The sequence below is a fragment of the Ursus maritimus genome, unplaced genomic scaffold (assembly GCF_017311325.1).
Source record: "Ursus maritimus isolate PB19 unplaced genomic scaffold, ASM1731132v1 scaffold_3, whole genome shotgun sequence".
NCBI lineage: Eukaryota > Metazoa > Chordata > Mammalia > Carnivora > Ursidae > Ursus > Ursus maritimus.
In genome coordinates, this window is record NW_024425563.1 from 20,127,946 (window position 1) to 20,140,908 (window position 12,963).

Consider the following 12,963-nt stretch of genomic DNA (forward strand, 5'->3'; position numbering starts at 1 on the left):
TTCTGCTGTGTAAGACACTGAGCTGTAACAATTACTGCCCACCTGCAGATAGCCTTGCCACTCGAGAATAACTTTGGTGCTTCTGACAGAAACAAGATAATTGGAGGACTCTAGTGACAGCATAGGTGGTTTTACCAGGAGATGTGATGGTGGGGGCAAGAGATGGAGTCACTCCTGCGTCCTCTCCTCCTGTTCAGGAGAATGGTACAGTGTTAACACAAGTGGGACGGTTGCTCCAAAGGCCATCAGCCCTCTCATGGCCTTTGCCCCTCCTCTAAGCACCCCGTAGTTCAGTCCTGAAGCTCTGGAGCCCGAGTGTGTCCTCCTTTCCTTTTCTCTCTTCCAAGACAGTGTCGTGAGACGCAGTGCTCGGTCACACCTGCCACCTCAGTTCTTTCCTCTCCTCAGTGCCGGGTCACTCGCGTTCTCACTGCCACCAGCCACACATTCATGCACACAGACTTTCCTGAAGAGCAAAGGGATTGCCAAGTAGAGAGCAGAACCTTCTGCTGGTTCTATGCTGGTGGCCCCTGAGGGGCAGGAGGAAACCAAGTAGTCTCTCCTTGCAGCGAAGCACTGAGGGGAGGAGGAGAAGAGGCTGGTGCCATGGAAGCCATGAGGCTGAAGAGCTGGGCCCCAGGCGGGAGGCCCCGGCACCCTGTCGCGGGCGCTGCTGGGCAGATGTCCGGGTACCACAGGTGGGGAGCAAGCCACATCAGGTTTCCTCCCCACGGGGAGGTGATCATCCCAGCTCTCTCTCTCTGCTTCTTTTCCTTCTTTGATTTTGAGCTTGAAGAAGCCTGTGTCTGGAAAAGCTCTGTGCTTATCAGAGAAACACATTCTGTAAGTGCCATCCTATGAGAGTCTATAAACAGGAGGCGGAGGGCATTCGGCTTGGAAAAATGATCTTTAGGATTGAAATCGTTTGCAATGATTGTGGTAGGAAGAGGAGAGAACTCACTTATTTTTGGACCTGGCTGTTTTCCAACTGGGTCCCAGTAAACAAGGCTACTGGGCTGCTGTTCTGTAGCAGAAGCATTTCCTATTCACTGGCTCTTCCTAACGAGCCTTGCCTAGCTAGAGACAGACACGGAGAGAGATCCTCCCATTGTCTCATCAAGAACATCTGGGGAATACCGTGTAGAAATTTTTTCCCCGTGTTTTGTTTTTTACAAAATTCATGAGGCTGGGAGAGGAGTTTTTGCTGGCATTCATGTTTGATGAAGAGAGAGCAATGCAGGCAAGAGAAGTTTCTCCATAAGCAAACATAGCCCACGGCGGGATTCAGCGCTTCCCACTGAAAGCAGGGAGGTGATTAACCCCGCTCCCCACCCGAAAGCCAAAGGTTGACCTGGAGGGGCAGAAGCACAGGGAAGCCTGGATGCGGGTGGGGCCATGTCGGGTCGAGGTGACAGGCAGCTTACGTCCTTTTTAGGACAGTCAGACACACAGGGACAATGTCTCCTGATCCCCAAACCCAGACCAAAGTCGTGGGCAGGGCCTGCATGATGTAATTAGTGGTGATGGGCTGCCTCCACTGTGGGATGGAGACATTAGGAGGCTGGGAGGCCTCTCCTGTCTGAACAGTGATTGATCGGGGCTCCTGAGAAATGGTTATCACTGAGCAAATCACTTCCTGCAAGCGGAGATTTCACAGCAGTAATTTTGTTCCTTCTGGTTGCTTCTCGCTGAAAGCGCCTTGCCTAACATCACTGTCTATAGTTACGGAGTTTGAAGGGCCTTCAAAAAACGGAAAAAAAAAGAAAAGAAAAGAGGGGCGCCTGGGTGGCACAGCAGTTAAGCGTCTGCCTTCGGCTCAGGGCGTGATCCTGGCGTTGTGGGATCGAGCCCCATATCAGGCTCCTCCTCTGTGAGCCTGCTTCTTCCTCTCCCACTCCCCCTGCTTGTGTTCCCTCTCTCGCTGGCTGTCTCTATCTCTGTCGAATAAATAATAAAATCTTAAAAAAAAGAAAAGAAAAGAAAAGAAAAGAAAAGAAAAGAAAAGGACCCCTTAACGGAAGGTATTTGGGAAAGCCAGGTTGGGTACACTTGATTGGGACTCAGTGAACAAGGGGACTCCTGCATTGCGCCCCCACATCCGCAGTCCTGTACTCTGCCTCATGGCACAGGGCATCCTTTCCCCCCAGCATGTAAACTCCAAGGACTTTTCCACAAACTTTGTACAGCCCCTGGGCCAATGCCGACATGCCTGGTGAGGAGGAATAAAGCCCCTTGGATTTCTCCTGTATGGTCGTATCTACCTTTGATTCTCACGCCAACACTGGGAGGCAGGGAGCCCTTCCTACGTTACAGAGGAGGAGACTGAGGCGCTGGGTGATTCAGGTGTTTGTCTGAGGTCACACCCATGGAACTGGGACCCAAACCCTACCGTTCACCCTTTTCTAGCACGTGAACAGGCAGGAAATATTGCTCTCTGCCCCTCTCGGTTCCTGGGAACCTTTTCCCTTTCTAAATTCATGCCAGGCCCCCCTACTCCAAATGGTTTTACTCCAGCGATTCTAAACTGTGTTTTGTCTCCCCGTCAGGCCCTGCTGTTTCCCACCCCTCCGGCTGAGTGTACCTTGCTTTCTCTGTCTACGGCATCTTTCCTGCCCTCCTGACTGTTCTAGGAGCTTCCTCAGATCAGATGTTACCTCCTCTGGGCAATCTTCTCTGATCCATGTGAGATGAAAATTCGATGTTCTCTGTTGTGGCAAGCAGAAGTGAAGACCGTGTTGCTAGTCATGGCATTTCTGCTGGTTGTGGGGTTAGGGTACAAGCGCTTAACAACTGGTGTGCCTTTTGCTGTAGTGGAAGAAAAGCCCAGAACCAACACCAGTGCCCATCAAAGACTCTGGGCATGTTTGTCTCTGTAGGTTTCTGATGGATGTATTCTGATACCCGCCAGTGACTTCTAATTACGAGCTCCTCATGCTTACCTTCCCTCCAGCCTCCACTGGCTCGGGCCTGGCACCTCCCAACAGCTTTGCCTTTGACGTCCTGCTTGTCTGGGGAAGAAGTCTGTCATGTGGTATTAGGCGTGGAGGATCAGCCCCTCAGAACTGAGAGTGAGACCCCCAGGTAGAATTGCATGTGACAGGAGAGATAAGTTCATTACAATTGGCAGCTCCTAATGAACACAGCCATCCAATGCTGATGGGAACCCTAAGGAATCAGGCATGGCTTAAAGCCATGGAGTTTTTCAAATGCGCATACCCCCTAATAAATCACACGTTGAAACTGATCGAATTACTCTTTGGTTCTCTCTTAATAAAGACCAGGACGCACTTCTCGTTTCTCAACGTGGGAATGCATGGGAGCCAGGCTGCCATCTTTGTCTGGCCCAGGTTAGCATGAAATGGCTCGAGATGATCTCTGATGTGCCATGGCTGGTGTGGTGCTGGGCTGGCGGCTCTGCAATCAATCCCAGCTGCTGGGCCAGAGGGTGGGGTGGGGGCCCAGCCACCTGAGCCGCAGGTTGGAATCATCTCTTATATCCCCATTAAACTCTGGGCCGCTACCACATGGGACAGTTTAAGGGGAAAATGAGATTTTATTAAAGCCAGGGGACCTCCCTGACTGAGCAGAAACCCTAATAAGAGCCGTAAGGGTTTCTTATCTTGGATGAAAGTTTCGATTTTCCCAGATTCCTCCCTTTTGTTGCTGCCGTATCGCCCCTCCTCCACCTCCTTACTTCCACGGGTGCCTCATTATTTAAAGCCACTGCTAAAAAGCCGAAAAGCAGTTCGTAGCCAAACCATCCAACAGCTTTTTCTCCCCCTAATGAAGGCCAGTGGTTTTGTGTGTATGTGTTTTATAGTCTGAACACAATGACTTCAAAAGGCTCCTGAGTTTCAGAGCAATCATGTGATCTGGATTTGGCAGGGGGAGAAGTCGGGGGTGGGGGTGGGTTGGGGAGTAAGACAAGCCAGAAAGGTGGGTGTGTGTCTGGGCTTCCTGCTCCAGGAGGGGTCCAGGACCCAAACAAGCCAAATTGCTACCTGGTCTCAATAACTCACACTCAGTGCATCTAGAACTCAGCAGCCTAGCCTGTGAGGAATGGTCTCCTTTCCCCTCCCTTCCTCTTGTCTTGTCCTGCAGACCCTGGGGAAGACATTGCTAGACTGGGCTTGGCCAATGGCTGGGTCACTGGGAGCTGGGACTGGGGATTAGCTCAGCAGTGAAGTTCGGCGAGGACTCATAGGGAGCCAGGGCTTGTCTGCCTGCCCTATTGGCTTCCTCATTACTTCTTCTGTCATGCCCTGGCCACTTTCGAAACTTGGGCTCTTTGCGGTGCAAAATGGAGATCGTGATATTTACCAGCCACACGCTATAGTGAAGATTAAAAAGGACAATGGATTCTAAGCTCTTAGAAAGTGCCTGGCAATAGTAAGTGCTCAATAAATGTTTAGCATTTTATCATTGGCATTGCATTAAAGTGTTTTATGATTTTGCTAGCAGATGCTTTAAAAAAATGCCTGTTTCCTTAGTGCTTCCCTCCTTTCCATGCCAAGCCCTCTACTGAACCCACAAACAGACTATCTTCTTTAAGCCTTCCAGCCTTCCCTGTTTGTAGGTGAGAAAGTTGAGGCTTTGAGAATTTACACAAAACCACACTGTTGGTGAGGGCAGAGCCAGAATTTCATTCATCAGGACTTATCCAGTGGCTACCGTGTGTCAGGCTCAATTCTAGGCTCTGGGGATCTAAAGCTTTGTGGTTTGATTCCAAAAGCCTTTGTCTTTCCAACTTATCGTGCTGGTTTCCAGTCTGTGTAATGTGGGAGGCAATGAGCAGCATCTCCTGGTCTGGGATATATTTAAAGATAGAGAAGACCCATGGCTTAGCACAGAGCTTCCACTCCTGCCTGAGATGGGGGTAGAGTACAGAGCAGATGTCATTAAGAAGAGGGATCTGCCACGGGCCTGTGTCACCTCTTTTAGAAGACCAGTGCCTGCCTGAAAAGGAGCCACGTAAGTATCCAAGACATCTTCCGTGAGGAAGAAACTGCTTGAGGAAATAGGCACAGACCACATCACGTGTGTGATGCATGTGGGGATACTGAACACTATGCAGTTCGTTCAGGTGAAATTTAAAAATCAAACCAGCAGAACCACTTAGGGTTCTCATCTCTGCCTTAGCTTGGCCATTCCTTTCTGCTTTTTTTTTTTTTTTTTTTTTTTTTTTTTACTATTGAAGTCTGATTGACATATGATATCCTATTGGTTCAGGTGTACATCACAGTGATTGGGTACTTTTATACATTTGGAAATGCTCCCCACGATCAGTGGAATTACTGTCTATCACCGTACAAAGGTATCACAGTATTATTGACTATATTCCCTGTGCTGGACATCACATCCCTGTGACTTATTTATTTTTAACTGGAAGTTTGTACTTCTTAATCCCCTTCCCCTATTTCAGCATCTTTTGGACTGGAAAATTTAAGCTCTTTACTGGCAGGAACATAAATTTTTGCTCAACATCTGGCCCCATATAGCGCGTCACAAGAATGTAAGCTTTTTGCAAAGCGTATGTGTGTGTCTGGTCACAATTCAACACTGTGAGTTGATACGAAGTAAGATTGATACGAAGTAAGAGTCAGGCGAGGGCACAAAGGAGATGCGTCTCAGTCTAGAGGCGGTGATCAACAATAATTAAACCGAGCAGTGATCCAGATAATGAAAAGACAATATGGTTTGGGTTTGGGAAGGCACAGTAGCAGTGTTTCGGTCCGGGGTGGATTTCCTACCTCCCCAGTTTGGTTTCCCCAGGGTTATTTCTCAGCCTGCTTATGTGGACTAAAGCCCTCTTCCAGGGCTGGGTGTGTCCTAAACATTGTGTGTGCGTGGAGGACAGGTGCAGACTGGGGGTGACAGACCAGGAAGCCCCAACCATGGGCTCTGATAAGGGAGTCACTGTCCCTATGAATTTTCCTTGATTCCTCCATTTCAAGGACTGCTGGGACGGTTTCTCACCCCCCTCCCCCCGCCCCCCTCCCCCCTACCCCAAGCGGAGGCTCCCTCCTGAGGCTCACTGCCATTTTGGTTTTCACTATCAATTCTCTCAGTGCCTCAGTTTTATGAAACCCTCCACAAGGGCAAATTTGCCAGCCCAGAACTTCCTTCACAGAGCTACAACCGGAAATAGACTCTCCCATTGAGAGAGAGTGCGGTCTTCGGAGAGAAGTTTTCACTAGAAGTGATTCAAGATCTTAGAGGCTATGAAACAGGCAGCTGACGATGGTGGGTCTTAGGCCATCCCTGAGGGGTTCCTGGGGTGGTGGTTCTTGGTAAACTTTTGTCTTGTCCACCCAAATGGCTCTTGTCTTAACTTTCTATCTCCTTTTCTTGTCTTCCCTGCCTATCTTCTTTCTCTCACCTTTGTGACTATTGTATACATAACATGGAGTCAACTTAAAACTCGGTTCATTTCCTTGTTTGCTCCTGTCCCTGTCCCCACCCCCAACTCCTTCTCTGTCCTCACCTGCCTCCCCTCCCCCAACTCCTGAGGCACATTCATTAGCAGTCAAGGCCCCCCATCCCCACCCCATGTTCTTCTCTGGGATCTCCTTTCCCTATCCTCCTCCCCTGCTTTGTCTCAGCCCGTCAGTGCGGCCCCACACATCAGGCACCAGGTCCCATTACCTGTCAAGGGGTAGTGTATCCTCACTGCGGTCCCTTGAGGCAAAAATGGGCTGTAAGCAGGTGCCTGGATCGTGCAATCAGTTAAGCATCTGACTCTTGGTTTCGGTTCAGGTCGTGATCTTAGGGTTGTGAGATCGAGCCCCGTGTCCGGCTCTGTGCTCAGGGTGGAGTCTGCTTGTGATTCTCTCTCCTTCTCCTTCTGCCCCTCCCCCCTCCCTCTCTCTCTCTCTCTTTCTCAAATAAGTCAATAAATCTTAAAAAAAAAAAAAAAAAAAAAAAGGCTGTCGGCTCCTGGGACACATTATACCCTTTGGGAATATAGTTGGACCTAAAGGCAGGGGACGGCCTAGCTTGGTCATAGCACCCAGGGGCTGAAGCAGGGTGGGGGAGAGGGCTCTAAGAATGAGTCAACAGAACCCAAGAAAAGAATCTGCTCCCGGCTCCATTGAATGAATTTGCTACTCATGGACATTTATTGTGTTCTCCTCTGTTAGTGGTACGAGAGGAATAGAAATCAGTAACACACAGAGTCCGGGAGAGCTGGCACTGCTAAGTATAGGCAGTACAAGGCAAGTTTTACTAACTAAGTATCATTTTTTAAAAAATCAAATGAATGATTTTATAAAAGATACTTTCAAGAGTTAAGAAATCTAAATAGGGCCCGGGGGGGGGGGCATCACCGAAGGCCAAAAGCTGGCTGTCCTCCAGCACTGGAGAGGCTGCACCCAAGCTGAGAAAACGTGGCCACTCTGGAGGCCGGTGGGCTGTCCGGGAACCCTGCTCCGACTGGCTGCTTCTTTCTTCCCCGGGGTCTCCCGCCAGCACCTACACAGTCTGGGATAACATCACCAATGTGTAGTCTCTCTGAATCCTGCCAGAGCGGCACTTTGGGCGGGCTGAGTCTGGGTTTTCTCTACTCAGATTCCCAAACGGGGTTAAGACTGGGAAGGAAGGACACCCAGGTTGACTCTGTGGCTTCGACATTAAACATTTGGGCTCTCCTGCAGGGGAGCCAAGCCTTGAACTTGCAGTTCCGCAGTTCTGGGGCCACACTGCTTACACCTCTTTGTACCTACTTCCCAGGGGGCCATAATGGACAGATTAGGCATCAAAATCACTCCTCTACAGAGAGTCTATAAAAATTCCCCTTCTTTGATGAGCTCATTGTTCAAAGCAGTGGTTTCAGGGCAGGCATACAGTGCCTGCTTGTCAGCGGAAACTGTGGTGGAAACTTTTTCTCTGTCAGCACGGGTAGGTGCTCTCTCTTTTTGGTGAATGTTGTACCCACCCGGGGCTCTTCCATTCTTTCCACACAGCCCCCTGGCTTCTCCCATCAGCAGAGCCACTGGGATCACTAGCCTGTCCCCCTTGGAAGGCTCCTCCGGATGGTGGCTGAGGGACAGGGGTCAGGGACCCAGGCTCGGGCAGTTCTCTGCTCACCCAGCTCCTGGAAACCCTAGTCCTGTCAGTTTTGCTGAGAGGGGAAAAAGGCATACAATCCCAGCAAGGGGTCTGGTGCTTTGTCTTAGCAGGTTGCTGGCGCCTGGGTGGCTCTGGGGGCCTGGGAATCAAAGGAGGGCTTAGGCCACTCAGCTTAGTGCTGTCTTTGCTGCTGATTTTGCCCGAGGGGAAGACAGAAGTTGAAAGGAGCTGCCTTGGTTGAATGGCAGAGGCGCTGGGGATGTTCTCATCTTCCGCAAAGGGGCTGGGAGAAGCTCTGGGAGAAGCTCTGCGTCTCTCTGGGTAGCCAGGCTCATCAGGCCCACACACCCAAGACAGTAACCCCCCCAATGAGAGCCGGATGCGTGGAGGAAGAGTGGGGATGATTTGAATAAGGGCAGGGGGTGGAAATGAGGATGGCCAGGAAACCCCCAGGTTTGTGCTGAGAGCTGCAGGCATTCATAGAGCGGTGTATGAGGTGAATGCAGATGCCCGCTACATGGGATGTGGGTGTCAAGGTCAGCGCTTGAAATCCAACGTCACCCTGCTGCTTGCAGCTGGCGACTGCGTATTTCACTCTGGCAACCTTGCTGTTTAGGGGGCTGGGCTGTGGTCCTTCTGGGCTGTGCCTGGCTCCTCAGCAGATGCTTGTGTCTCTGCTCCCCTCAGCCCAGGCCTTGTCTGCAACTGTTGGCTGAGATGGGCATGGCGCCGGGAGCAGAGCAAGGCGTCCTTGAGTGAGACGGGACAGGCCACACCTGTGCACAGGTGCCCGGAGCCCACACGGCTGGGCGGGGGCCATGCCATCAGCCCCTTGCTGCTGAGGTCCCAGCCCCAGCGTCCTCCACATGCCAGCTGGAGCCGGGGCAGCGGTGGCAGGAGAGAGCAGGGCCCTGGCTCCTCCTCTGGCCCCCAGGTCAGTGAGGCGCTCGGCCAGCTGGACCTGGGCTCACACATCTGCTCCTCTGGACTCAGGACAGGCCCACGGAGCCGCTGGCAGGAAGGAGAGTGACAGGAAGCAAGGCCTGTGTGGATGCAGCCACTTCTCTCCCTCCTCCCCTCCCCTCTACTCTCTGCTCCTGACACCCTATCTCCCTGCTGCTTTTCTTTTCTCACACCCTCATGACTGATCAAATAGTTTTTGCACATTAACATAAAAAAAAATAACTGGGGGGCACCTGGGGGGGTTCAGTCAGTCAAGCATCTGCCTTTGCTCAGGTCATGGTCCCAGGGTCCTGGGATTGAGTCCCGTGTTGGGCTCTCTGCTCAACGGGGAGCCTGCTTCTCCCTCTGCCTCTGCCTCTCTCCCCGCCGCTCAAGCTCGCACTCTCTCTCAAATAAATAAATAAATAAATAAATAAATAAATAAAGCAAGCAAGCAAGCAAGCAAGCTAACTGGAATAGAGTAGTCACAAATGATCTTGTTCTGCTCTCTTCCTCCATCATTTCCTTGGCCCTCCCTCTTTCTCTAGGCAACACTGACCACCCCCCTTCATGCTCTCAGTGTTTACTTTGGCTCGACCATCGCCCTGCTGTACAGCCTGTTTCCAAGACGTTGCACTCCCCTGGCTGTCCTCCTTCTTGTGCGTGCGGTTTTCTGGGTCATCACAGAAAACTCCCTGCCATGACCTCTGCCCCCTCCATGTCCTCCGTCTTCTGGGCCTGGAGCATTAGAAGAAAGGTGTCACAGGGGAAGAGGGCTCTGGCCAGCAGACCTGGGTGGGCTTGCCGTTCCACTGCTCACCGCTAGGGGACCATGGGCCAGCCCTTTAGCCTCTGGTTCTTGGCTTTCTTATCCAATACAAGCCTGCACTGCGGGTCTGTTTTTGTGTCAAATCAGATGGCTCCCATTGACCATCCCATCCCTGCTTATGCCCTTTGTTGACTTCTTCCTCCCCAATCTGTGTTGGCCCCCAGGGATACTCATTCTCCAGGGACGTGCTGCCTCCATATGGGGTCATCTGTCCTAGCCAGGCAGGTCCTTCATCTAGACTGAGTCGTCTGTAATATTCCCTGTACATGGGGGCTCATTGTTGGTCTCCTCCTTCACCCACAATTTCTTCTCTGTTTCTCCAGCTTCTCTTCAGTTCCGTCATCCCGCCCCACTTACTCCCGGCAGGCCCCACCTCGTGCCCGTCTACCCTCTACCCTCTCTTCCTGAGACCTCCACTCCTTTTTCTTCTTCCTTCTGCATCTCCTTCCTTCCCTGCCGTCTTGCCCCCAGCCCACTTGTGCTTGAGTCCTTCCTGAGGGCGGTGTGATTCCCAACTCCCCAAAGCGGGCAGCATGCAGTGGTCCTGCAGAAATGCCTCTTTGGTGCCTGTCTGTGGCAGAGCTGCCAGCCCAGCCTCCTGAGCAATCTCTGGTCCCGGGCAAGGGGGTCTGTGCAGTCTCCAGAGCCTGGCCCACCACCACTCACCACGCCCATACATTTCCACCTCTACACATAGCCAACTGCATTCCTGACTTGATCTGTGGCCACCAGTAGGGTGCCATATTTAGCAAGGATTTCATTTCTAGGGATTTTAGATATTTCTTCCTTTGCTCATTTAAAGCTCCCACTTCCATATGCAGTCAACAGGTCTCAGATGTTTTTCCAATTCATTTTCCCAAGGTGAACGTAAGTGGCCCTTTGTTGGAATCCCTTTTCTGGAATACCAGCCAGCCAGGCATCTCCCAGATGGTGACTCCTGATTTCCTGGAAAGCTGGAGGTTGGCTGAAGAGAGAGACACTTCTTATTTAGTTCTCTCTCTTTTATAAGGTAGGAAAACTGAGGCCTAGAAGGCACAGGGTCTGTTATCCTAAAACATAGGCCCTCCTGGCCCAGAAAGTGGGAAAAGAACTGAGGACTTCTTCTCCAGGTACTGAGTTATATCTTGTAGGGCTATGAACATAATGAGCAAGGGGTCAGACTCACCATTTCCTCCGGGGTCATCCTTGGATTACAGATTTCTTCCAATTTCTCTCAGTGTGATGCTCCTTGTAACCAGACAGTCATCTTCGAGACAGGTTCACGGCTTCTACCTAATCACACTGTTCCTCTCAAGTCGCCAAGCTCCCTGAGAGATAGGGAGGCACCCAGGGGGTGAAGAGACTGAAGGCGGCACCTCCTGTGATTAGTGATATGAAAGGAGAGGTGGCAGAACACCCAGCTTTCTTCTTTGCAGTGTGCTCTGCTAACTCATTCTTTAAGTTCTCAAAGAAATAGAGTTTCAACAATCTCCTTAGTGATACAGGTTTCTACTTAAGAGGACTTGGCAGAGAAAATACTTCCTTGCTGCCGCCCGTCCTCTCCCTCTGAGTCCCCTTCTCCTCTATGGCCTGAGTATCAACAGTCCTGGCTTTGGGCTCCATCTCTGTCCTCTGCCTCATGTATATGGCCTTCGTTCCTTTCCTGGTACTTGTATCCATCAGCCACAGTCCCAGAATTATGGATCCACAAGAGTACAAAGCCTTCTAGAAATTGATGCTAACCTTCATTTTAGAGATGAAGAAACTGAACCCCCAAAGGGGGTGTGTGAGAAGGATAGCCACATAGGTGGGCATCCATCGAAGGGGCTCTGGCTATGTTCCCCAAGTGGGGGAGTGCCTCCACTGGGAGAGACATAACCCATATCACTGGCTATGTACTCCAATGTGCCAGGCACCTGACATCACGCAGTGAGATAAGGCAGGCATTCTTACTTATCTCCAGTTTACAAATGAAGAATGTGAGGATTAAACAATGTAGTAATTGTAGTAACTCCCTAAATTTATAAACTAGTAAATATCAGTCCTGGGAGTCAACCTGAGTTGGTCCTATCCCAGAGCCTGTCTGCTTAACCACAGTGTTTAACTATGAAGACAGTGCAGAAAAGAACCCATCTCTCTCCGCATCCCCAGAGTAAGGCCACAGAATGGGCAGTAAGAAAAATCCCTACTGGTTTGTGATGACTTTGCTAATGTCTATTCTAGGCAGGCGTGTGGGCTCAGTGACCCCCAGTAGGCCCTGTGAAGTCCAGTGACTGTTAGACAACTTCATGGAGCTAGAAAGAGACCCTCAAGCTAGTTGTCACTCCCAGATGCCAATGGCATCCTGAGATGGGACGTGTCCAGGCAGCTCAGCCTCTTAATGGCTAGGAGTTGGCATCAAACCATTGCCCCGTCGCAGAGAGGACAAGAACTCTAAAGCTTTGTACTCTGGCAGGCTGGCTCTGATCTCGCCAGCTGCAAGGCCTTTGTGAAACAAAGAAAGGCAGCACATTTCTTTCTTTTTATCCCATTATTTGAAAGCTGAGTCTCTATCAGAATATCCTGTTATTTGCTCCACATGACAAGATCTGAGCATAAATATGTCACAACCGAAATGCTAATGGCTTCCTCCCACCATGGCTGCCCATCCTTCCCCAGCTTTCCCTCCCCCTTGCCCTTCCCATGCATGGGTTTGTGTTCCAGGAGGCAGTATCTGAGCCATCCCCCCTGCCAAGGGAAACATTCCTGCCAATGAGCGGAATGTTCTTTCCCACTACTGCGCTGGTCCTGGCCCGGGGACCACATGCCCTCCGCACACCAGCAGGTGGCAGAGCGGATGGGATCAAGCTGTTGCTTCTCCATCCTGGTACTCTGCTGGGCAGCAGCAAGGAAGGGGAATTGGCCACGTGTTCTCAGCCAGGCCCCGGGCCATACCTGGCCAGCTTCAACTTGAGTCTCATCAACCTTTGTTTCTTTGTGATCTTTCAACCTCTCCATGAAATATTCCAAACAAGCATTACTAATTAAAATTTAAAAAGAGATAGTGATAATATGGTGGCTCCTCAAAAATTTAAATATAGGATTACCATATGATCCAGCAATTCCACTTCTGGATATGTACCCAAAAGACTTGCAAACAGGGACTT

General features: G+C 50.8%; 1 protein-coding gene across 4 annotated transcripts in view; it reads left to right on the plus strand.

Moving 5' to 3' along the window:
* The window catches only part of PLXNA4 (plexin A4), a 354,685-nt gene that overhangs the window by 119,704 nt on the left and 222,018 nt on the right, over positions 1 to 12,963 (plus strand). The gene's annotated exons all lie outside the window — the stretch shown is intronic.